Source organism: Aotus nancymaae, unplaced genomic scaffold (genome assembly GCF_030222135.1).
Source record: "Aotus nancymaae isolate 86718 unplaced genomic scaffold, 86718_ANA_hifiasm-v0.15.2.pri h1tg000004l, whole genome shotgun sequence".
NCBI lineage: Eukaryota > Metazoa > Chordata > Mammalia > Primates > Aotidae > Aotus > Aotus nancymaae.
The window spans coordinates 23,834,010-23,861,215 of NW_026988415.1; the positions used below are offsets into that span (position 1 = coordinate 23,834,010).

Below are 27,206 nucleotides of genomic sequence, written 5' to 3' on the forward strand. Positions count from 1 at the left end.
ATATGGGATTATATAGAAGAGAATAAGTAGCAAAATACAGCTAGGAATTGTATGGACATTGACAAAGAAGACATAGTAGGTATTTAGGACTGTTTCCCTCACTAGAGGTGCTTGGGAAGGTTCACACACTTTCTTTGGCAAGCCATCTAAGATATCTCATGTCTAAGGTTGCCACCGTATTCAAATAGGCTGCAGGTTTTTTTACTAAAGTAAAGGAAATATTTTTAGTTGGTGAGCAGCCTTGACTCTTTAAAATACGTGGCATATGGATAAAAATAATACCTTAATAAAAAATTAAAAATTAAATAAATAAAAATACAAAAAGACACCATTTAATAGGGTAATATGTTTGTGTGTATGCCCTTCATTCTTCAATACATATGTAAAAAGTGAACAGCTTTGGTTATTTAGTGGACCTCCTCTCAACTTGGTTTTTATCACCAGAAATTGATTGGAAATGTTTAAAAATTTTTCGTTTCTGTTTTTAAATACTACACTTTCAATATTTTGCTTTCCGAAACTACCTCCAAATAAGGAGTACAAATGTAAAAATTGGTTGCTCTTCTTCAGGAGAAAAAAAGGTAGAATATGTTTCTAGTGTTTGTAAATGAAAAATGGTGTATTAATGTGTATGTAGAGGGCCTTTTAATTGAAATTGAATTAAAATTAATTGATGAAACTGTCTTTGGCTTAAACTGAATGAGTCACTGATGTACTTTAAACTCTTGCAATAAAAGAAGTATTTGATGGTAGAAGAGAATCTGGGGCTGAGTGGTGATGATAATTCACTGTCTTAATTGTTGGAAACAGATTATCTTCTACTTGCACTGAAGTCACAATGATGGGCAGAATTTCCATGGGAAGAGTTATGTCTAAATGGCATAGTAATTAAAATGTGAGTTTTCTGAATCCTGAATGTAGATTTCACAATTTTCCTGGAATTTAATATAGATCTTCTATAGCCACAGGTAATAAAGTGTTAAAGACTAAAGGAAAAGCAAATAAACATGGTTCCATCCTTCCTAATAGATAAATGCACAGGAATGGACTGTATCTTAATCTAGAATCTAGTTTGCTTTCAACCAGTAATAAAACCAGAGACCACTATATATAGCTTTTGGAATTAAACAGAATATGTCATTAGATTTAGGTATATTTCTGGAAGAAGAACTAACCATTACAAAATAAATCACATACAATTAATATGCCACACCTGGAATTTATAGTCTCTGTTGTGGTTATTGACAATACTCAGGCTTAAGAAATTCATTTCCTTTTTACTTTTTTTTTTTTTAATTTTTTGGAGCCAAGGTCTCATTTTGTCACCCAGACTAGAGTGCAGTGATGTGATCATAGCTCATTGCAACCGTGACCTCTTGAGCTCAAGTGATTCTCCCACTTCAGTTTTCCAAGTAGCTGGAGCAACAGATGTGTCACAAGGCCAGGCTAATTTTAAAAACATTTTCTTACAGATGGGGTCTGACCGTGTTGCCCAGGCTAGTCTCAAATTCCTGGACCCAAGCAATCCTTCCACTTCAGCCTTGCAAATTTCTGGAATTATAGGTATAAGCCACCACACCCAGCCCATTTATATTTTAATTAGGATTTACTGAGGAAGATTCCACAGAATGTGGTGGTTTTTACACTTTTTAATATTCTTATGATTTGTGAGATACCTATTCATTTCTAAAAGTCAAAGTCAAATTAGTCTGTTCCTAAACTTTCTACCTAGAGTTGATTTCCTTGCAAGTAAATATCTTAACTTGCTTAGGGTACTGACCAGCCAGTTGTTAAACTCTAGGCCTGAATCTGACCTTTGGCACCTATCATCCATCCAGATATTGCAAAAATTTTAGTATCTAGTCAAACCTTTGAGCTTTGTTAGCTGATACTGTCTAAGCCTTACTTAATAATATTCTCTACTAAATGGTCAATCATACTTCTTTTAACAGGCTCACTTAATATATGTTACAAAAGAGGAAGGATTTCACATGAATATCCTCCTCTTTTAATATGTGGATATTTTTCTCTTTTTTTCTCCCCAGAGTGCTCCCACCTACTGCACTATAATGGCTGAAATTCCTTCTGTAGAGTTAAGGCATTTTTGCTCAAAGAGGTCCATGCTAAAATAAAATTACTTCTATATTTTTGCCTGATTCGTTTACCCAGGTCATTTTCAGGTTTCTCAGGTGAGAACCATATTAAGGGGAAGATAAGTTTTGGTATTGCTCAGGAGTGGGAGAGAAAGGCATGTCTCAAGATTATGTTTTTGACAATTCTGCTACTAAATCAGAATATTATTTGAAATTACAGGTGATACATACTAAGATAAATAAGGGGAGAGATATAGAGATAGGGAAAGAGGACTTAGAAAGGAAAAATAGCTCTTCAAAGACCAAAGTTACCTACTTTGCTGTTCTTCACAAGCTTGATTCAAAACTCTAGAAGTAACTGAGCTCATTACTGGTGTTCACTTCAAGGTATATTGCTGCTTTTAAACTTAAACTGCGTCTAATTCTGTGATGAAAAGAAATTAATGAACAATCTCAGCTTTCAAGAGCACTGAAGTCATACTTAAAGCTGTTGAATAAAAAGTGCCATTAATTGAAGTATAGTATATATTCAGATATGAGAGGTTTTATTATTATTCACTGAAAAGTACAATGAATAATATATTCTTTAAGTCATTAAAGCACACATATTCCACTTGACCTGTTGTATTTACATAACCGTTGCTAGCATTTGCCCTTCTTATATCTTCTTCAATTTTTTCCTCTTACTCTTCTTCCTCTTTATCTTTCCTACTGTTTACCCATGCCTCCTTCAGCTGTCTTCAACATTACTAAGCTAAGGGAATATATAATCCCATGAGTGGTACTGTTGAGTGGTACCATTTGAGAGAGTGTCACAAGATATCCTTGCTAAAACTGTCTCTCCTTCATGTCCTGCAGTAGTGCCTGAAATTCTCAGCATTTTGTTTACGGTTTGTGATTAAAGCACTAGCCTAAAAAAATCATTAGATGATAGTGGAAATGTCCAACGCATGTACACTCACATTTATTCCTTTGAAAGCAGAAAGAAGAGTAAATGATCCATTTTTTAAGACTTACGTCTTAAAATGGAATCATGTAAGATTCGAAATCATGTAAGAGTTCGAAAGGATCTTTGAGATCATAAACAGTTTTTAATTAAAATTAGCTTGTTTTGTTTCATTTTTGTTTCAGTCTTTTATTTAAATGATATTTAAAGATAATGAAAGTCCAATGAGGAAAATAGATGAATTGGGAGAACATTAGGACTCACCTCTGTTCTTACTGGTTCTATGGAAGCTGAGGGTTTCTGTGCAGTGAAAAATTGAGCTCACAGTTCTGGAGCTTTTTTGTGGAGAACGTGTGACCGGAAGTTCAGTATTCTGATTCCCAGTCCAGGGCTCCTTCTATCCATTGAATTGGTCCCAATAATTACAGGTTTTTTTTCGCCTTACCCAAATTTCTTCTACTTTGTGGACGTATTTGTGTTAACATGGCTACATAACAATACTATAGCAGTTCTAAATAGTGAAATGACAACCATAGAAAAATAATCAAAATGGGAAGGGGAAAAGCGATTCTGAAATAGAACCCTCTCTGGCAAGACATACAATTTCTAAGAGAACCTTTGAAATACAGCTGAGTATGAAGATTGGGTAGGGATATTGTATTATTGGTAATTCTTATTGTTTTAATGATTCCCCAATTGACATTAAAAAAATAGACAAGTTAAGTGGTCTTTCATAGAAAGGAGAATGAATTGCAGATCAGATTCTTCCAACTCCAGATTACTTTCTAAAAACATATAGCAATATCTAGTGAAAACTAGTTTACTGAGGTCATGAGCCTAAATTTTATTGCAAAGCTCCAAATGATGAATAGTATCATTTTTTTTCCTTCAGCTCAGATTTTTAACATCAGAGGAAAGGATGTTGTATATTGCAAAATAGATGTAATCATTGAATCCAAAGAGAAATATTGTGCAGTGAAGCACTAGATCCAAATAGATTCTTATTACTCAGAATATGCTTTGCTAATAAGGAGGACAGTTGATGATATGACAAACATCTAGTGATGTTTTAAAATATCAAAACTGATGAGAGTTGCCCATATTAAGCATATGAATGGGTTTCTGCAATAGACGGACTTTTTAAATTTCCCAGTTTGTAGAAACTGCAATCTGCGTTTTAGAGATGTGTTAATTATGAGGCAGAGAAATAAATATGATAGAATGAGATTTTATGGTCCTGACTTCCATAGAGTTTCAATTATTTGATTTTTGTTGTCCTAAGTTTCTACAGCTTTTCCTTCAGAAAATCTTCTCTTTCTAGATGATATGCAGACAGGTAAATATCCAGGTTTTGTGGGGACCTGAGGTTTATACAATTTGGGGGGTCCCTCTTTTAAAACAGAATACAAGATCACAAATGCAAAATTAGGAATGAAAGTGAATATTTAGAAGGGGCCTATGTAAGTGAGGTGCCCCAAGGTTTAAGCTTTACGGTGAATCCACTCCTGCATACAGAGCATACTACTAAATTATTTAATAGTTGATCAGTGAAGAAGAGAGAAATTTTTCAAAAACCACAACCCTTTGATATTGGAAGTGTTTTGATATGTTAATAACATGCATAAATACAAATGAAAAAATTGTAATCAGTTGGTCAAATAAAGACAGAATTATTATGCACAGTTTGATAAGATGAGATCTAAATTAGATCAATTAAACTTTGATAGTGCAGTGACAATCTGGTATGTCTTTATGCAGTGCATCTCGAGAAATGTAGTTACAATTATTTTAAATCACTGATAGTCATTTTATACCAATTAAATGGGAATTACCAAGAAAATACATTCAATCTGATCAAGGTTAATAAGAAAAGGCTCAACGTTTTCAGAAAATATCCTTTTGAACAGATGGTCTTCTATAACATGTGAAATGAAAACTAGGATCCAAGTAATGATTTATTTTTTAATTTGCGACATAAACTGCCATCTAAGCTAGAATCACTATACTTTTAGGCATCTGATTCTGTTGTCTGGGTTGGTCACTAAATAACAGCATCCAGTTATCTTCAGCTGCACTAAGAAACTTTGTGCACACACCTTTTTATCTATTAGGTTCAGGTTTACCTATGTCTGTTTTTTTCTTTAATTCATTGGAAGCTTAATTTAAGATCTATCTATATCATTACTAGCATAACAATTAGAATATCTACTAACTAATGGTAGCTGAACAAAACTGACTCATGCTTTGGGGGCCAGCTGTAGAGATTAGGGCAGCATTTGACTTCCCCAGTGGTTCCATTTGAGGGATACCGCAGATCTACTTGCTAATAAGTGGTTCCTCCTCTGTCCTGCGCTGGTGTCTGAAATTTCCACCATTTTGGTTATGGTTTATTTTTAAACACTAACTGAAAAACACAAATCATCAGAAAAATTAAATCTGCAGGAAGGCAGAAACCTTATCTGATATTGATTCGTGCCAAATATAAAACTGATAAGAGCTTGGCTATAAATCCAACTAAAGGTGTGCAGTCAAGAGGAAGATAATGGGTGCTATTAGGATGTATTCATAGGTACACAGCTAGAATTTCAAGATATAGATGTGATAAATTAGCTCATTGTGAAAGAGTAGAACCTTGGTTATACTTCTTCCTGACTTGATTATTAGTTAACTGTGACTTTCAGAAAGTTACTTGAATTCTGTGAGTTGTCGCTTTCTGTAAACATGAAGAAGTCAGTTCCTTTCAGTGGCCAAAGTCTGTTTATTTAAATACATGTTGAGCATCAAATACTTTTTAAGCTTAGTCTTTTGGAATATTAAACACTAGTTCTTTAAACTTAAGTCTGTAAGCCGATTGCCACTGGCGGTCCTAGCAGTGCTGATGTACTACTAAATTCATATTCACTTCCTTTTTTCCAATATTTGCTTTTGGTGTAAAGGTCTAGATCAATTATAGTTGTTTTGTGAGATGAAAAATAAATTGAAAAATGACAACTTTACAGGCTAACTTACAATTTTAATTTGAAAATTGCCTACTATAGACATAGGCATGTCATGTTCAAAACAGGCTTGAGTTTCCATGAGACCATGGTGTCTATTAAGTCTACTTCTGTTTGGCCCTCAGAGAAAATTATAGTAAAGGTCATAGCTTACATAGAGGATTATGCCATGTATTTATGATAGATTTCATAACCAGTAAGGTGTTTTTATAAAGAAAATATATATAGCATTGCTTTGAGATTTTTAATATATTAACTAATTTGATCTTTAGACTATATCAGTGAGGTATAGCATTATTATTATCCCCATTTTTCAGATGATGAAATTGAGACACACACAGGCTACATAACGTGACCAAAGTCACAGAATTCAAAGTAGCAGATGGTAGAGTTGGTGTGACTCTCCAGAATCATACTGAATAGACTAGGTATGGTAAGGAGAACAAAACAAAACAAAAGGCTAAACTATCAAAAGGCAAGAAACAGCTCTATAAGTAGCCGAGCAAAGCTATCTTGCACCTAGAAAAATATATGCTAAAACATATATAGTGATTAGAAGCTACTTATAGCAATAATCTACTGGAGTGCCTGGAATGAGGTAAAGAGAAAATGTGAGACAAGCAGGACTAAGCAAATGTGAAAAACTGGGCTGTGAGGCTCTGTTGTTTTACTAACAGTCTTGCTGCCTTGGAATAATGATTACAACTTTGCAGAAGTCACCTGTGGACGTGGAGTTCCATATGCAGATGTGAAACAGATGAAGTTCCTTCTCTCCTGATTCTGTTGAAATGGCATGTGGTAAACAGGCCACTGTACAAAAAAAGCCTAGGAAATCTAGGGAATTGTAGTGCGTAGTACTGGGAGCATTCCAAGAGCCTAGAGAGACTAATTTATGAGAAAAGATTAAAAGGATTAATTATATACAACTTGGCTAAGTAATGCGTAATGAGGAACATGAGAATTGTCTATAAGTATCTGAAGAACAAATATGCCAAGGAGAGAAGGGATTTACCTAGTGGGACACAAATAGATGAAACTGGAAACATGAGTTGAAATTTCAGAGAGGATCGTTTTGGCACAATAGCTTATAAAACTTCTTGGCAGGTCATATCTATTATACCATAAAATAGATTCAGAAAATAAAACAAAACAAGAAAGTGCCCAGTATGGCCTTTAAAAATAGCAGCAGGGTGAATGGGAAGGTACAGTGATGTATACTGAGAAGATAAACTCTAAGTTAAATATTCTGGTTCTAGACTGTAACATCCCTTACAATTAGGAAGGTCTCTGCCCATCCTGCCCCACAACGTTATAGTGCAAGTTAAGGTTATTACGTTTTGCCTCTTACTATTCCGTGGCATGTTGAGTAGTTCTGTGTCTGGTTCTCTGGACAGATATTGCTACAGGAAAAGAGAGGGCACCAATGAGAATCAAAACCTGTTCTCCAGATGGAGGAAGCATTGTTTCAAGCAGAGACCAGATGCTGGAACCCAGATTAGAGGTTGCAAATTAGGGACTTTATTTAACATAATGGGTGTTTACTTATTATCTATAGGATGAATAAAGGAAAGAATGAATGAACCTCATTGAATCAAAATATCCTCATCTGTAAAATATAGTTAACAAAAATACATATCCATAACTAAATATTTTAAATTAACTAATATATGTAAAGCTCCACAAAAGGTATATATTCAATAAATGGTAGCTATTATGTCTGCTCAGTGGACTGGCACAGAATGATGTTTAAGCTCTTCCTTTGACTACTTCCTGGTTTTGCACCCCTGATATGCTTACCTCATCAGGAAGAAGGTGTTGAGTGGAATAATAATACTTAAACTCTTAAGTCAAGAGTCCAGAGTGAGCACTACTGAAGCAGTCACTTTTGGATTCAAATTAAGTCATTTTGCACACAATGGAAGCCTGATGGTACTGTTGAAAAGGAAAATAAATTAGCATATTTCACAGCATCAATCTGGTAGAAGAAATAAAGACTATTTTATGCCATAAGTTGCCAAAGAGGTTTCCTATCTTTTTAATTCTCTGTAAGTAGAAATCACCCATGTTACTAAAGCGGAAAGTCCCAGTTGGCCTTTGTAATATTCTCCTAGGTGATCCAAGTTTTGGTAGGTATTACAATACATCTGAATGCAAATAGATTGTGCCTTAAACTCTGCCTAGCACTCTGTATTAAAGTCAAACTCTACACAGTCTTTGTCTTTATGTCTCCCCTTTACAATTCTTGGTACATTTTGACACTTTAATTCACAAACATTTCAAATATAAATGTGTTTTTAATTCTCAGCTGTTAAAAATCAACACAAATATGTTACAAAGCCATGATGCTTTATTTAGGGTGAAAAATAATTCTTTTAAAAGATGCAGTGCTGGAGCTTTCAACAAATGCATCCTTAAAATGAATATAACCAAAGGAATAACAAGCATAAATTATATTCAAAGATAAATCAGGTGGAAATAGAAAATTTTGACTAAATGCCAACTGCTACATAATGTTGCAATGACTCAAAGAATACATTTACATTTATTTGATGTAGATTAAAGTCATCTCTGTTTGTGAAATGTCAATTAATAAGGACCTGCAGTTTTTGTTAGTGAGAGCGTGAATTTTAATTGTTTCTGGGGAATTTTAATAATGATTCGATTGTCCTTGTAACCAGATTACTAACACTCAGTCTCCAGGGTAGCCTGAGAGATAACACATAGCATAGTTCCCTTAATATTTTTTATCAACTTATCCATTGAGAGTGACATGCTATTGTTTCTGATGGCGCATCATAATAGCAGGACAGCATACCTTCTCCATTCACAAGGGATAGGCCCTGACACTTTCTTGACTCCCCACAGCCTCAAATATCACTCTAGCATATAATTTCCCTCATAAGAGGCAGTAAAGTATAACTGAAAAATTTAACAGACCCTTTTCAGACCATTAATGATTCTATAAATACAAGACTAAAGTCATTTACAAAGCCATTTTCTGGCTAAGAACTAGTACTTTCTTTTCACTGCCAGCATTAGCAATAGCAGTTGTTTTTCTTTTCAGGGCCATTTTTTCACATAGAATTAAAGTTAATTGTTATCACTTCAGTAGAGTTGCTGTATTCACCCCCAACAAATATAGAAGAGCAGAGTTTTGGATGTTGGGCAGTTGGCCAACTCACTCACTAGTTATATTCAGCACCAAAGATCCAAATTTAGGTGTCAGCAACATTACACATAACTACAGGTCGTGGACTCATGGAGTCACTTCATGACTAGTCGAAATTGCAAATGTTAAATCCATAAATTCCAAAGATCTGCTGTATTTACTGCTTATAAGCTTGGCAGTTGCTTTTCCCTGATTGTTACAGCAGAGGATCAACAGCTTTTGAGTCATAATTGACTTTTGGTGCTCTTATTAACTCTACAAAAAATCTGGGAAATACATTTAAAATTGTAGGAGTTGAAGACCAGCACTGGCCTTTATGCTATCCATACTCACTTTCTGATATTTCCAAATATAGGTACACCATTTCTAGTAAATTCTATTTCTTTTATAATTAAGAAATCAGAGAGTGGGTGGGTGCGGTGACTGACGCCTGTAATCCCAGCGCTTTGGGAGGCCGAGGCTGGCGGATCACCTGAGGTTGGGAGTTTGATACCAGCCTGACCAACATGGAGAAACCCTGTCTCTATTAAAAATACAAAATTAGCTAGGCACAGTGGTGCATGCCTGTAATCCCAGCTATTCAGGAGGCTGAGGCAGAAGAATCACTTGAACCCAGGAGGCAGAGGTTGCAGTGAGCCGAGATCACACCATTGCACTCCATGCTGGGCAACAAGAGTGAAACTCCATCTCAAAAAAAAAAAAAAGAAAGAAAGAAAGAAATCAGAGAGCATTCTGTTTATCTGGAAAATAGATGCCGAGTGACAGTATGTATAAGCATTAACCACCTCCTATATCCAAACACTGTGCTTGTCACTGTAGTGAATGAAAATATTTAAAACTTCCATTTGTGAGTTACTTATCATATGTTAGGCATTGGGTAATCACTTTACATGCATTGTATCATTACTTCTAATGGTGGGCTTATGAGGAATTCTCACTGCTCTTAAACAGCCTGTAATTTATTTGAAATGATGTCATAAAGGCTAGATCTAGTTGGTTCCTTAGGATGGCCTGAGAGGCATAGGAGGTTTTACCCAAAAATTTACTAGACATCCAATATCCAGTTTTCTGAGCAACTGCATTTTCCTTTTTCCACAAAGTGACAGAATTTCTGCTAATTCTGGTAGATATCTCTAAAGTTAATCTTTATATATTTAATTTTTAAAGATTAATAAATGTATCAAAACTAAGATGTGAGTGAAAATTTAATCTTCATTAAATCAATCTCCTTTTTATGTTTTTTATTCAAAAGCATTCAGTTGCATATAACAGGATATTTCTTGTCTACTAAAGGAGATCCTACATCCCTGCTGGACTATTGTTAGTTTGCGAGTTTGCTGTAAGCCCTCTAGTGATCTTTGATCAAAATTTTTAACATTTCCCCTGGGATTTGAAGGCACATGTCCCAAACTTGTACCTTTATAGCAAGGTAACTTACTGAGCAAGAATTTGTCGAGCAGTGAAGGTTAACGCTAACTTTTAGAAATGGCAATTTTTGGTCCCCACTTCCTCTGGCATATAGTTAATTAAGAGCAGTGTAACATAGAAAATTCTGCAAAACCAAACAGATTGCTGAAGTCTAGCATCTCGGATGGTATGTAGATTTGTTGCTTTTCCTGAATGAGTATTCCTGTCTGTGAAGCAATAATGGCAGGCTCCTGAGTAATAGATTGCCTAGGGTGTCAAGAGCTCTTGCTTCTAGTCCAGGTCTTAACACAAACTATGAGACTTCTGGCAAGTTACTTTATCTCTCTGGGCCATGGTTTCTACAGCTATAATATGGAATGATGCTGTCTATCTCATAGTGTTGTTATAAGGGCAAATGCCAAAAGGTTATGTTCCCTTAGAATAAAGGCATACTATACATTCAAAGTGGTATTCTTAGATATGCATGTATGTATCTTTTTTTTTGTTGACATGCATAATAAAAACTATGTCATGTTATTTTATTTAACTGTTGCAGCCCAAAAAGAGGTAAAGATGAATAACAGTTGGTTATAAACAAAGAATGAATATTGTGTAGATGAGCTGAGTAAATTTTTCTTCTGCAATGTATGCAAGTTGTGATTGTCATAGTCAGGAAGAGGATGTGAAAAAAAAAAAAAAAGGAAATCTGCAGCTATTCAGTACCCATCTGTATACGGTAAAATGTTCCATAGCAAACCCATGGTTCGAGAAATGGAATTATAGCTTCTCACATTTTGCCAAACTTGTGTTGTTCCCTTCCTCCTGCTATTTATTGTAAGAGGCTGCTTTTTCTACTCTCAACTTCACAGCCACCCCTCAAGAGGTTTAGCAGGCTGTATTGTCATAGCTTTGTCTTCTTTATCAATTTCAAAATACAATGAGGATGACGCAATTATCTGTAGAACTGTTCCTCCCCTGGATGACATAGTACATGTTGAGTTTTTGGTTTTTATTTTTTGTTTGTTTGTTTTCATATGGGTCAAGTCCGTAAGTCTTTACCTAGTATCTATCATTTGTCTGGCCTAGCACAAGACACTATGAGGAATTCATGAAAAATAACCAACACAGTCCTAACACAAAATAGTTTACATGTTGAGATAGAACATTTTCATACATGATACTCATGTCATCTTCCCTTTTAACTTACTAGTTCTTTGAGACTGAGAGCCATGTCTAATTCTACTTGGGGTCTTCCACACTCACACTTTGAGATCGCGTGTCCCACTCCACTGTGTGATTGTTATTATCCCTTTCCCCTATACACTAAATGTCAGTAGCATCTCCCAGTCACTGTAACAACCAAAGTTACTTCACACCTTTCCAAATTTAGGATAAGTGCTCCCTCAATTGAGAGTCACTGTTTTCCAGCATCATGGATATCAGTTTGCATATGATAGACAATGCTCCATCAATATTTTCTGAAAGGATGAATTCGTTAAACATGACAATGGGAGAAAAATTAGGCAGAGCAAAAATCATATGCAAGAATCCATGAGACAGAATACTGGTACATCAGGGCTCTGGGACGTGAGGCTGTGTTGTGCTGGGCTGTATGAGTTATTGTATTGGACTATGCTTATAAATAGGCTTTCAAAGGGAATGCGAGAGTGGCAGCTACTGTAAATAAGGGCAACAAAATTAAATAGGAAAACACTGTTTGGAGGAGTTCATGCTGACTGGGTTGGAAAACTATTTGAGGGATAGTATAAGGGATGTTTGAATAGGTAGTAGTAAGCAAGACTGTAGATAGCTGGGCTTGATCCTATAATCAACAGTTTACTTTCAAAGGCTTTTGTACAAGGTTATAACACCATGGAAGTCTTATTTTAAGATGAATTTGGCTATTGAATATAAGATGGATTTGGAAGGGCGTGGTGGCTCACGCCTGTCATCCCAGCACTTTGAGAGGCTGAAACAGGTGGATCACCTGAGGTCATGAGTTTGTGACCATCCTGACCAACATGGTGAAATCTGGTCTCTACTAAAAATACAAAAATTAGCCAGGCGTGATGGCATATGCTTGTAATCCCAGCTAGTCAGAAGGCTGAGACAGGGGAATCGCTTGAACACAGGAGGCAGGAGTTGCAGTGAGCTGTGACCATGCCATTGCACTCCAGCCTGGGCAACAAAAGTGAGACTCTGTCTCAAAAAAAAAAAAAAAAAAAAAAAAGATGGATTTAAAAAGGAGCATACTGGAGACTGGTCACTAGTTAGGAAGTTCTTACCATAATCTAGCTGGAAAATAATACTCTTTCTTGCTCACTCATCCACCCTCCCCCTCATCATCTCAGTCTCTTCTTTGTTCTCTCATCCACGTATTTTCTTTTATTGTTTCTTCATCTATTTTAGGTTGTGGAATATTTTTTGATACCTAAACTCATTAATGTTCAATTAAACTTAAGGAGAACTCTTTCAGTTCTCCTTGCCCTTCTAGTACCAATGAAACATATTCTAACACTTTTACAATTTTTAAAAATCTGCTTAGTTTTGTCTTCTAGCTCTTAGTTCACAGTTTAAAATTTTTAAAGTATTAGAAGATGGAAACTAGAATGAACTCAGAAATTAATGTGATCTGCTTCTAGGAGCAGTAGGAAACAGAAAAAACACTTAATTCTAAAGAGGTTCTGAGCCATGAATGAATGAAGTTCACAGAAGAGCAATGCCATCTAGTTTCTAAAAAGAACCTGATGATGAATTAAGCTATATTAACTCAATATAATCTGACATAAAAGAACTCTTTGTAAATACCTAGGTGATGAGATGATCTGTGCAGTAAACCACCATGGCACACATTTACCTATAACGAGCCTGCATATCTGCACATATACCCTAGAACTTAAAATTAAAACAGAATTCTTTGTAGATTATTTTATTCAGTTACCAATATTTTACATTTCAGTTGGGAGGACTTAGAAGAAGGAAAGAGGTATGCCCTTACTTCTCAGATCAGTTGTCATTCACTTAAGATAACCAGAAAAACAATATAATTAATATAGCAATATAAATGGCAATAACTCCTTAATTTATATTAATTTATAGTAAGATTCAAATTATAAAAAAGAATGAAATCATGTCCTTTGCAGTGACGTGGATGCAGCTGGAGGGCATTATCCTAGGTAAATTAATGGAGGAACAGAAAACCAAGTACCACATCTTCTCACTTATAAGTGGAGCTAAACATCAGGTACTCATGGGCATAAAGATGGGAACAATGGACATTGGAGGCTCCTAGTGTGGGGAGGGATGAGGGGAAGAATTAAAAAACTGTTAGGTACTCTACCCAGTACCTGGGCGGTGGGAGCAATCATACCCCAAACCTCAGCATCATGCAACATACCCAGGTAACAAACCAGCACATGTACCTCCTTAATCTAAAAGTAAAAAGAAAAAAATCAAATTAATATACTAATACAAGATTTCTAGGTTGCTTATTTAAATGTCTATAGGAATATATATCCAAAACATATTTTTATTCAGGCACCCATTTATATACAATCAATCAATATATTAGATTCTAATTATTCTTATCTACTCATTAAGTGTCCAAAGGACCACTACTAGTAACACTTAGCAGTTAGCAAGAAACATTGTTTGTGAATTAAAGTAATGCCACTGTTGCATTAATTAAACAATTTTAACATTTAGACATTTTTTTTAATAATTCACAAATTTCTCACACTAGTAAAATGTTACTTTCTATATAATATGTGTTAACAGATAACATTAAGCAGAAGAACTGTTGGACTGTTTAGGTAGAGAGAAGTAAATTTTTGGCATCTGTCACACACAGTTTAAAAAAGCATTCTGAGGAAAAGAAGGGATAAGCTTGAACATTTTTCATGAATATGTAGTTAACAAAATATAGAATATAAAATCCTCGATGATATAGAAAGCCATTCTGGTGGCTTAACCCCAGAAAAAAATGAAGTGGCTTTTTGTCTTGGCAGTTAAATTCATTTTGATATATTTTTGAACTGATGTTTTTTTGGTAGGCCAACTAAAGAACAGAACAAACAAATTCATGGAGCAAGGAAAACAATGTGGTAAAGAATAAGAAATGTATTTTCTCATAAAAGTTCATCTGAGACTCATGGGTTCCTAATTGGCAGCATTCTTTGAATCTTTCAGTATTTAAGTTTAATAATGTTTAGCCAATTGCAATTCTGTGCTTTGAAGGAAGAAATAAGACCTCATACTGCCTGTGAGCTCTCAAAACATTAATTTGATTAACCAATTGATATGCCACATAAGTATATTTAAAATGCCTTAAAATACACATTAGTTAAAAAGTAACAGATAAACAGATGCACTGTAGATGGTCACTTACCAACTTAAATCACTTTGGAAATAGAAATCACATAGATCTAATTTGCAGGCAAATCTCTTTCTTTTAGTTGTGCCAGTAAATGCGTCAGGGTTATGATCTTCAATCCTGTTCAAAATATCTACCATATCCAAAGTTTCTCTGCTTGATAACTTTGATCCTAAATTGTGATCAGTGCCCTGCCCCGGTGAATTGGATTGGGCAATGTGTCAACTGTAAGAACGCTTTTTGCATAGGCCATAGGCAGACTACAGCTATATGTGCAACTGCCAGTCTCCTCTTGGCCTTACTAAAAGATGCTCTGTGATGAACTTTGGCCTATGTTTCCTATGGGAAGACCCCTGGCTCTCTGTACTGCACTGGCTGTGTGTGTTCCAGGAAATAAAAATAGCAAGGCAGTGTATTATATAGTTTTGAGGTTTACTAAGTTATGCTTCATACAGGAGAAAGAATACTGGATAAAGAAAATGTAGCACATATACGCCATCAAATACTATGCAGCCATAAAAAAGGATGAGTTCATATCCTTTGCAGGGACATGGATGAAACTGGAAACCATCATTCTCAGTAAACTGACACAAGAACAGAAAACCAAACACAACATGTTCTCACTCATAAGTGGGTGTTGAACAATGAGAACACACAGGCACAGGGAGGGGAACATCACACAGTGGGTCCTAGTGGGTGGGGGGTTAGGGGAGGAATAGGAGGGGGTAGGGGGATTGGGGAGGGATAGCATTAGATAAATACCTAATGTAGATGACGGGGCAATGAATGCAGCAAACCACCACCATGGCACGTGTATACCGATGTAACAAACCTGCACGATCTGCACATGTACCCCAGAACTTAAAGTATACTAATAAAAAAAAAGGATATGGACTTTGTAATTGGATCAACCTAAAGTGGAAACCCAAATTTGACAAATATGAGCTTTGTTGTGTGACCTTAGACACGTAGCAGAACCACTCTGAGTCTCAGTTTCCCATCCGCAAATTGACCAAAAGTATGCCTACAACCCTGCTAGGGTGTTTTGATTTTAAAGTGCCACAAGAGATGATAATAGATGGTGTATCTTCCTCTGGAGATTGGAAAGAGTTGATATAATATAGACTGCTTCCAACATAGGGAAATTTGGCACGTCCTGTTGAGATTTAGCCTTAGGATAAATTAGAACTATTCTAAAGAAGTGGTTTTTGAATAAATTTAAGGAAAATCATATAGGGCATAGATCAGTATTTAAGTAAGATTTCAATGAACCTGAGTCAGAGAGCTCTCCAGCAGAGTGAAAGAACTTCCTGTAAGGTCAGTGTCAGCCAGCCTGAAGGCCAACCAGAAGCCAAGTGTCATCATCACTCAATGCGCATTTTTAATGCTATCCTACTTCCTAAACTGAAGAAAAATTTCAGTAACGTTGAATGAAATATTTTCTATGTTCCTCTAAATATTGTTTTTATTAATGATGAAATAAGTCAAAGGCACAGAATTTCACATAGCAAATTCTCACCTACCTATCATTCTTTCACTCAGCTCTGTCAAATCTAACATGTTATATTTTTTAAAATCTATTTTCAAGAATAAAACGACAAAGCTGAAACTTTTTATGTCCCCACAATGCCATTCTTCTCTCTTTCACCCTAGATGTAACCAGTATCCTAAATTTGATATTTTTCTTTTTCTTTTTTTATTGGTTGCAGACCTTTAATAAATTAATTATTATTCCTTTTTTCATTGTGAACATTTCTGATATATGAATATATTTTTAACTTTTATTTTAAGTTCAGAGGTACATGTGCAGTTTTGTTACATAGGTAAACTTGTGCCATGGGAGTTTGTTGTACAAATTATTTCATCAACCAAATATTAAACTTAGTACCCATTAGTTATTTTTCTTGATCCTCTTCCTCCTCCCACCCTCCACCCTCCGATAGGCCCTAGTGTTAGTCGTTCCCCTCTATATGTCCATGTCTTCTCATGATTTAGCTCCCACTTGTAAGTAAGAGCATGTGGTATTTGATTTTCTGTTCCTGTGTTGGTTTGAGAAGGATAATTTTCATTTCTATGTATGTTTTATGGTTTTTACAGCATCCATGTAGGTTTTCATTAAACATGTATTCTTCAATGTTCTTTTCTCTCTTAACTTTGTTTTTGTGATTTAACTATGCTGATGTGAGACTCTATTTCATTCTGCCAATTTATAAAGTGAATTTATTGGATGAAAATGCAAATCCCCCCTTATTGGTGGATATTTAGACTTTTGCAGAATTTAATTTTGCAAAAACCGAAGCAGTAAATATTCTGATGAGTATTTGTGTGAGCGAGAGAGTTTTTTAAAGTATACATCAAGAAGTGGAATTTCTGGGTCCAAGAGCATGAATATCCTCAACTTTACTAGGTATTACCAAATTGATTTTCAAAGTATACAAGATTAGACTTCTGTTAGCAGTATATGAAATTCTTAATTCTCTATATCCATATCAGCATTTGGTGTGGTTAAATTTTTGCCAGTCTGCACAATGCTATGGGTTCTCACTGATTTAATTTATATTCCACTGATTGCTTGTGAGGTAAAGTACTCTTTCACATGTCTATTGTCAATTCAGGTTTCCTTGTCTGAAAATTCCCTGTCCATATCATTTGTTCATTTTTCTATGTTTTAGTATAAGAGTCTTCTTAAAAATAATATTTGTTGCCTGTAGTCCCAGCTACTTGGGAGGCTGAGGCAGGAGAATCACTTGAACCCTGAAGGCAGAGGTTGCAGTGAGCTGAGATCGCACCACTGCACTCAAGCCTGGTGACAGAGCAATACCCCATCTCAAAAAAAAAAAAAAGAAAAAGAAAAAATAATAATCTTTGTCAGTTATGATGCTCGCAATTATCGTCTCCAAACTTGTGACTTGGGCTTTCAATTTGTTTCATAGGCCTTTGGCATTGTATCAAATTTATTGATTAATTTGAGTACAATTCATATTTTCATTAAGTTGAGTCTTCTAATTCATGAACATACTTTCTTTCTTTCATTCAAATCTTTAATGTCCTTTAATAACTTTTGCTCACTCCATAAAGGTTTTTTGCAACTTTTACTAGATTTATTAGGTTCTGTTTCAGCTTTTGTTAATACTGTAAATGGAACCTTGCTTTTTTTTCCTTATTGAATTCTCTAATTTATTATTCATATAGAAGTTTGTTCTTGGTTTTAGTACATTGATTTTGTTTCCAGCAACCTTGCTAAACTTTTTGTTAGTTCTAATAATTTGCACTCACTTGGATTTTTCTGTGTAGACAGTTACACCCTTTGCAGATAATGACAGTATTGTCTAATGCTTTCCATTTTATATCTGATTTATTTTCCTTGTTTTATTGCATTGTCTTGGACCTTCATGAAAATGTTGAATAGAAATGATGAGAGTGGGTGTTTTTGTCCTGATTTTAATGGGAAGACTTCCAAAATTACACCATTGATTATTATTTTTACTGCAGGTTGTTAATAGATAGTCTTTAAGAAGTTGAGACACTACTGCTATATTTCCAATTTGCTATGTTTTCTAAAAATGTTTTTAAATGTGATGAATGTCGATTTTTGTTTAATGCTATTTCTTCATCCATTCAAATAACATATGTTTTAGTTTTTATTTTTAAATTAAGTTAATTACATTAATTAATTTAATTTTGAAGTAGCCTTTCATTTTTTTGATAAACTCAACTTGGCCTAGATGTATTATATGTTTTACCCGTTGCTGGATATGGTTCAGCAATTTCTTTAAGGATTTTTGCATAAAATTAGTCTGTAATTATCCTTTCTCAAATTGCCCTTGTCAGATTTTTATATCATGGTTATACAAGCCTCAGTGAATCACAGGATAGCTTTCCCTCTTTTTTAGTCTCTGAAATAATATATATAGACAAAGGTTTTCTTCTCAAAAGTCTGATACATTTTGCATGTAAAATTGGGCTGGTTGTATCTTAGAGTGGGAGACTTGATTATATATTTCATTTGTTTAATGGCTATTGTTTATTTTATAATTTTTTTCCTTGAAGTATGTTATTAATTTATATTTCTTTAGAAAATTATTCCTTTTATTTAGTTATTCAAATACATTTGCATACTGCTGTTTATAGTCTTATTTTATGATTTTATAATTTTTGTTGTATCTTTTTTTTTCTTTTGAGTGATTTTTTTCCTTTGCCTTTTTCCTTTCATTATTTATTGGTTTTGCTGGGCTGGAGGTTTATTTTATAAGCATTTTTAATAAACCAGCTTTTTGTTTTATTTTTACTGGTTGTGCTTTCTTTTTTTCTATTGCACTAGTTTCTGTACTTATTTTTTATTTTATCCTTTTCCTTTCTTTATGTTTAGTCTGAGGTTTTTTACAACTTTTCAATATAAATAACTCACTTATTTTTCCATCTTTAATTAATAAAGGCATTTAGTGTTATACATTTACCTCATTGCATAGCTTTAGGCGTATCCCACAAATGTTGGTATGTAGTACTTTTGTTAACCTTACATTCTAATATACATATATATTTAATTTCCATTCCAATTTAATTGTTAACTTACTAGGTATTTAGCAGTGCTTTAAAAGTTATACAAGGGGTGTGGGACTATCATTTTAGTGTTGATTTCTTAATGCTCACAATTGTGTTTTAGATCTCTTACCAATCCCATCCCTGGGACAGTGGGTATTTGGTTCAGTTTTGGAGTAAGAGCCTGTGCCTGGTTCTCTTTTCTTCCTAGATCATTACTTTCTTACAAATCTTAACCTTTTTCAGAAGGCCCAATATCAGGACTTTGTATTATTTATCTTGCCTGCTTCCCAGCACTTTTATCATGGACACACCTGTGGAGCTGAAGTCTTGGGTAACACTGCATGCTTCTGAACTGAGAACGCAGCACGCCATTTGCTTCACTGCTTCAACTGCTTAACAGATTCCTTTCTGTTTCTAGTCCAAAAAGATGTTAAATCTTGTTTTTGAACCCAGCTATATTTTTTTGCTCTTCTCTTTTTATTTACTATCTTTCATTTCTTTGTATTTGGAGTAGAAGGATGAGTTGATTTGAATTTCAGTGTCTCATAGTTTTAAAACATGTACTCCTCTGTGAAGAGGAAGAACTGGAGCAGCACCCTCACTTCCCAGCCAACCCCCCTACTCCAGAAAAACACAACAGTATGTATACACACATGGTCTCAATTAATCCTTTATTTTGACTACACACCCTCTTTATGCAATATTGAAAATTCCTCTCTGCTTTATGGTCACACAGTATAATACTTACAGGAACGTTGCACTCTGTTTTTGGGCCCTTCAGAGATGATTATTACCCAAAAAAATGAAAACTACTTTTGCCTTGTGTTCAATATTTTCAGTATTACTTTTTTAAAATTTCAATTTTCCAGTATAAAACTGAAGGTCACACTGCCTGTTGATAACTAGCTTGTGCAAGTAACAGTGAATCATAAGGCCAAACAGAATTGATTGGAAATTGGCAGTCCTCTCTGTATTCTAAGCACTTATCTGGAGATTTAGTGAAAGCTAATCACTTCACTGAAAAACAGATAAAAATATAAAGATCTGCTTTACATTTGGTAAAGCATATTGGTAGTAATTAGATGAGAATAATAAAGCTAACTAACTGCATTATTCTAAGCCTATTTTATTTTATTTTTAAAGATTTAGGAGTTCCAAATACAGTTCTGTTACATGGATAATATTGTGTAGTGGTGAAGGCTAGGCTTTTAGTGTACACATCACCTGAATAGTGTACATTGTACCCAGTAGGTAGTATTTGATCCCCTTATCCCCCTCCCACCCTCCCACCTTTTGGAGTATCCAGTCTCTATGATTCCACAGTGTATGTTCATGTGTATTCATTGTTTAGTTCCCACTTATAAGTGAGAATGTGTTTTTTGACTTTGTATTTCTGAATCATTTCACTTAGGATAATGGCATCCAGTTCCATCCATGTTGCTGCAAAAGACATGATTTCACTGTTTTTTATGGCTCAATAATGTTCGTGTGTGTGTGCGTGCGTGTGTGTGTGTGTGTGTGGTGTGGGTGTGTGTATATATAGATACAGATATACATATATGTCTATCCAGTCATCCATTGATGAACACTTAGGTTGATTCCATGACTTTGCTATTGTGAACAGTGCTGTGATAAACATATGAGCACAGGTGTCTTCTTGATATAATTATATGTTTTTCTTTGGGTAGATGTGCAGTAGTGGGTTGCTAGATTGAATGGTAGTTCTGTAAGAAATCTCCATACTGTTTTCTATAGTGGCTATACTAATTTATATTCCTACCCATAGTGTATAACCATTGCCTTGTCTTCACATCTATGCCAACAACTATTGTTTTTTAGCTTTTGAATAATGGCCTTTCTGGCTGGAGTAAAGTGATATTTTATTGTGGTTTTCATTTGCATTTCTGATGATTAATGATGTTGAACATTTTTTCATCTGTTTCTTGGCCACATATACATCTTCTTTTGAAATATATCTGTTCATATCCTTTGCCCAATTTTTAATGGGGTTTTTTTTTTGTTCTTGTTGAGTTGTTTGTGTTCCTTGTAGATACTGGATATTAGCCTTTTGTTGGATGCATTGTTCGCAAATCTTTTCTCCTGTCTTGTCGGATGTTAAGCATATTTTAATGGATAGTAAGTGTCTTGGCCTAAGGGAGGCATTGAAGACTTGTGTCTCCTCTACTAGTGACCATGACTGAGAGTAATGGTTACATGCTTTATACTGAACCATGCATGAATATTCTTTCCACCACTGTTCTGTCCACAGAAGTTTTTTTTTTTTTAATATTCTTCTATCCTTATTCATGAGGCATAAGGAACTCAGTAAAATTCTGTGCATGTCATCATCTGTCATCATCCATTGTTACTCTTCTGGAGCATTGTGCTTGTTCTCTCCAGAATCTTACCTACCTGGTTGACACAGAGTCATAAGATCTTGGCTATTAGTTCATTAATGTGTTAGTTCATTCTCACACTGCTATAAAGAAAGACTTGAGACTGGGTAATTTATACAGGAAATAGTTTTAATTGACTTACAGTTCTCTATGACTGGGAAGGCCTCAAGAAACTTACAATCATGTCAGAAGGCAGAGGAGAAGCAAAGGCATGTCTCACATGACAGCAGGCGAGAGTGAATGTGTGTCAGTGCAGGAAAAACTACCATTTGTGAAATCTTCAGATCTCATGAGAATTCACACACCATCACAAGAACAGCATGGGAGAAACCTACCCCATAACCCAATCACCTTCCCACCAGGTATCTCCATGAACACCTGGGGATTAAAATTAAGATGAGATTTGGGTGGGGACACAAAGCCTAACCATATCAATTTGTCATCTAAATTTAAAGTCAGCACAGGCCTATGTTGAAAACGTAGCCAAATGGTGTGTTCCACAGCCTCATACATGTGCTTTTCAGAACTGATGTGGCCAAAGCTTAGTGGATCACCTTGTTCCTTTAATCCTGTACTTCCCATAACCCATTATGTAGAATATGTGATTTGTAATAAATCAACATTTAAACAGATGATTACTGAACACAAGAAAAGAGAAATGAAAGAGGGTTATAAACTAAAGTTGTATTTCGAGGGGGTGCACAGAAAATATATACACCATTAATGTCGCCCTAAGTTTGTCAAATATAAAATCAATTGTTCAATAAATCATACCTCAGGGGGAGATACTGTCTTTTTTAGTAAGAACTGTCTTGCTTTAAATTAATTAGGCCCCATGATGCTTGCTTGGGCTGCTAAACAGTAATTTTTAAAAGAAATCTTGTAGTCATAAAAGTGCTCTTAAAATAGTTCATTATGTATCATATTTGAGACTGGAGCTTTTAGAACACCAGACTATTAAAGTTTCTAAAACCAAGAATCAAACTCTATTCACAATAATGATTTTGCTAGTTAGCCCCTACATGATAATGCCATCTGAACCTCTGAGGAGTTAACCTTAAACTAGATCATATATTCTATATATTTTGACCTGAGTTTTTACATTGTTTTCAACCAAATTTTACTGAACCCTGGTGCTTATTGCTTTTGCTTCTTCACCACTTCTGCTTATTTCTTTTTCTCCCATTTGTGTAGGGACACTAGCTGAGGTAAATATGCAGGACTTAAATTTGTAAAGCTCAGATTACATTTCTCTTACAACTTTAGTTTCCTCGATAGACCTATGTGGATCATTCAGCTAATGAGTATAAAGTCACTAAGCTCTAAAGCGAGGTTGCTCTCCTTGTGGAGAAACTTATTATTTGATCAGTAGGGATGAGGCACATATTAATGTTTCAATATTCAGGGGTATGCTTGATATTAAACACAAGGAGTTAGCAACATTCATTTCTAGCAAAATAGGTACTCAACAAATATTTGCTGAATGAATGGATTGCCATCAATTCTTCTAGAACTTGATAAAACTTCCTCAACTTTTTAGTACCATATTTGTCATCACCAGAAGGGAAAGGAGATAATAATTTCTGATATTTGCAAGTATTATGGGACAACTTAGAGCAGGGGTCAGCAAGCTGCTAAATGCAGCCTGATGCTTATTTCTATATGGTTTGTGAGCTAAGAATGGTTTTTACCTTTTTAAATTGTTAAAACAAAAAATCAAAAGAAGGACAGTATTTTGTGATATGTGAAAATTATGTGAAATTCCAATTTTAGTGCCCATATAAAAGTTTTTTTGCAACACAACCACATTCATTCGTTCATTCATTTACACATTACTTTTGAAACACAAAGACAGAGGTGTGTAGTTACAACAGAGGCCATATGAACCAGAAAGCCTAAAACATTTACTATGTGGCTCTTTACCACACACAAAAAAATATTTGCCAGACTCTGACTTACAGAATTGATTCAATGGTTTTCCTAAAGAAACCTACTAGGGAAAACATAGTGCTATATAAGTACAAAAGTGTTACAACTATTTCATTTCTAAATATGTTGCTATTATTTCTGAGCTATTTGCTTGTGGGCCTTATAATGGTAACAGGTACTAATGCATAAGAATAGAGCAATAACTCCTACCATAATTGTCCACATTCACAGAAAACTGCAGGTATAGCTGCAGCCAGATGTTTAAAGGATGGAAACTGAAATGAAAATGTAAGATCTTTACTGAAAGAAAGGTAGAAATGATACAGGAATTGCCCCTATGACCTGATAAGAATCATCAGCAAAGAAAAAAAAAAAAGTCTTTAATCCATGTGTGTATTCACTGGGATGGATTTCTAATTGCCTGACCAAAAGCTCACAAAACTTTACAAGACCATAAATCAGTTTCTCTTTTAAGGCAAAAATCCTGATTTCTTTAAAATTTTCATAACATCAACCAGTACTAACAACTAGTCATATAGAAAATGTTGGCAATTTGTATACAATTATAAGTTTCAGTGAGATGTTTATATACCTGTGGGGTAAGTATGTAGAATGTTAAGTCAATGGTGGAAGAGGGAGATGAGTGAAATACCAAATTTTGATTAATGTAAGTAAAATCAAACTATTTTAAGACTATATCCGTTTTAGGGCTAAAATCTTACAACATAGGCTGTGTTAAAACAGCACAAATGGAAGTGAAGTTTAACTAATGGAGTTCACTTAACTAATGTAGACAATAAAACCAGATATTTCACTGCCTGAATGGGATTATATTTTGGCAGTTATCTAGTTAATTTGATTCATTGGGATTTGTAAATTGGATCATTCAGAGTCCAAAGTGAAATGGTGATTTAAATGCAGCCCAATGGCCTTTAGAGAAATAATCAATTCTTTAGAATTCATCTGAAGAATTAAGTTTTATCCTAATTACTCACCTGGAGAATTAACTCGAATTTTGAAGCATTTGGCTAGACAAAAGAAATAAACCTGGGCATTCCATTTAGAACAAAACCCTCCAGGGAAAAGCTTTCGGAAAATTTGAGCCCATTAACAACAGCCTTGAACCCTGTTTCCTTGATTTAAAAAAGTATCCAATTATACAGGTTCGTGGAGTTAGTGTATCCATTCACTTGTTTGTTTAGTAAATATTTGTAAGATCCTACTATGTAATACTTGCCAAGTACTTTTGAAGCCACTGGGAACACAGAGATGAACAAGTTAACAAGAAAAATAGGTTCCTTGTCTTCTTGGAGCTCACATTCTTGTGGAGAAAATTAGATGATAATTGTGATTTAGAAAATAATTTCAGATAGGAAAAAATTATGTGTGATAAAATAAACAGAGTAGTTAGAGGGAGACTGAGACGAGGAGCACTACTTTTGCTAGTGTGAACGGAGAAGGCCTTCCTGAGAAGATGGCTTTTGAGCTGAGACCTGAATGATGGAAAAGATGAATGATGGGGAGAAGAATGTGTCTTAGAGAACACACATTCAAATATGCAATGTTAACTCTAACATGGAGGTGGAGTCCATCCCAGAGACTATTTTATTATGCTCAACATCAAAACTCAACCTATATTTTCCAACCAATACTCAGAAACATCTTTGAGGGACAATTATGCCATGGACTTATTACTATCATTATTTTTGTTATAATTAGCATTATAATTATCCATTGAAGTTAAGAGATATTTTCACATGTATTCCATTTTAATCTCATGTAGGGTGGGTACTATTAATATCTCTACTTTGTAGACAAGAAGACTTGGGTTTCAGGGAGATCAAGTAATTTGCCCAGGACCGCCCAGAGAACGGTTTAGTAATTGTAGAGATAAAGCCTTGAAGCCATACTTTTTTCTAGATATCCAAATTGCTCATTTTATTACACTATTCTATCTTAAACCATAACTGTAATTATAAGATAACATTCTGAATACTAATTAATATCCATAACAGACAACATACTTGTGTCCAATAAAGTAAGGATCTTTAATATCTGCTACTTTAAGAAAAGTATTCAGAACAGAATTTTTAGTCTCAACTTTCATGATGGCTTATGATCAAAATAGAGGATATGATTGACTTTATAGAGTTTCACACATGATATTTATATTTGATTTTTACATATTTAATTTTGTATATTAATATTTAAATATTTAATTAAACTTATATTTAATTTTTGCTTCCTCTTTTTAAAGCAATTCAGATTGCAATTAGATGGGAGTTTGTTTGGTTTGCTTTTTGTTCTGTTTTGGTTATAAGCTTTTCCAGCACTGATGCTAAAATGCTCACCTGTGCTGGTCTGGACTTGTGGGATATTCATTGACTTTATGTCCATAGTAAAGTAGTGCAGATCGTCTTATGTGCAAAACATATTTGGCTATGGTTGACAGGATTTTCATTTTCCATTCACAGATGTCAAGCATTTTCAGTATAACACGAACCTCAGCATAACAAACTCAGCAATTTATGAGAAGCACACAGCTCTGCTTACCTTTCATTTGTCAAGGGTTGATGAGAAACATCTATATTGCTTGTTCAATCTGTTAATTGTGTGTTTTCATCCAAGCTGAACTGACAAGCTAAGATCTGTCCACTCATATTAGTCTGTAGGGATATGCTTGTCAATAAGGTCTTTAAACTTCCATACATGTGACCTATAACTCAAGTAATTCTTTATAAAGCAATATTTGAAAGGTTATGTGCACTTTAACATTACACTTGTGGTACCCCTAGATGAAAAATAAGGTACAAACTTCAAAGACTGTAGTTTCATAATCTCTAAGGTCTGTAATTTAGTTAATTTTAAGTGGGTTAGTATTAACTTTAAGGAAGGAGTTCAGATCTTTACCATTAAAAATATTATGCTTGCTTTTAATTAATTTTTAAGTTACTCAAATTCTACAAACACTTTGGGGAAGTTTGCATAACTCATATAGTGAGTTTTAGAGATTTCCTCTCCAAGTAGGACCTCAAAAATGTTTCCAAAGTAAATATTTTTACTGTTGTAAATTTTTTAATTCAACATAATATACATAAAATTAAAATGGAGTTGATGGCTCTTGGTCTCAGTGTGGCAGTGTAACCATAAACTAAACAAATGCTCTCAAGCCAAATCGTTATGGTATAGTTTAACGTCTGAGCTCCATGAATCTGTTTGTTGGATTATCAAACATATGTTGGAATGATCAAGTTCATTGTCCTAGCAATGGTCATAATCTGAACATCTTCAGCACAATTCACTGCCTTGAATCATTCCAGTTTTAAGTTAAGCACAGAAAACAGGCATCATTAAAT

At 34.6% G+C, this 27,206-nt stretch overlaps 1 protein-coding gene across 1 annotated transcript in view; it reads left to right on the forward strand.

Moving 5' to 3' along the window:
- TENM1 (teneurin transmembrane protein 1) overlaps positions 1 to 27,206 on the forward strand; it is a 789,930-nt gene that overhangs the window by 138,424 nt on the left and 624,300 nt on the right. The gene's annotated exons all lie outside the window — the stretch shown is intronic.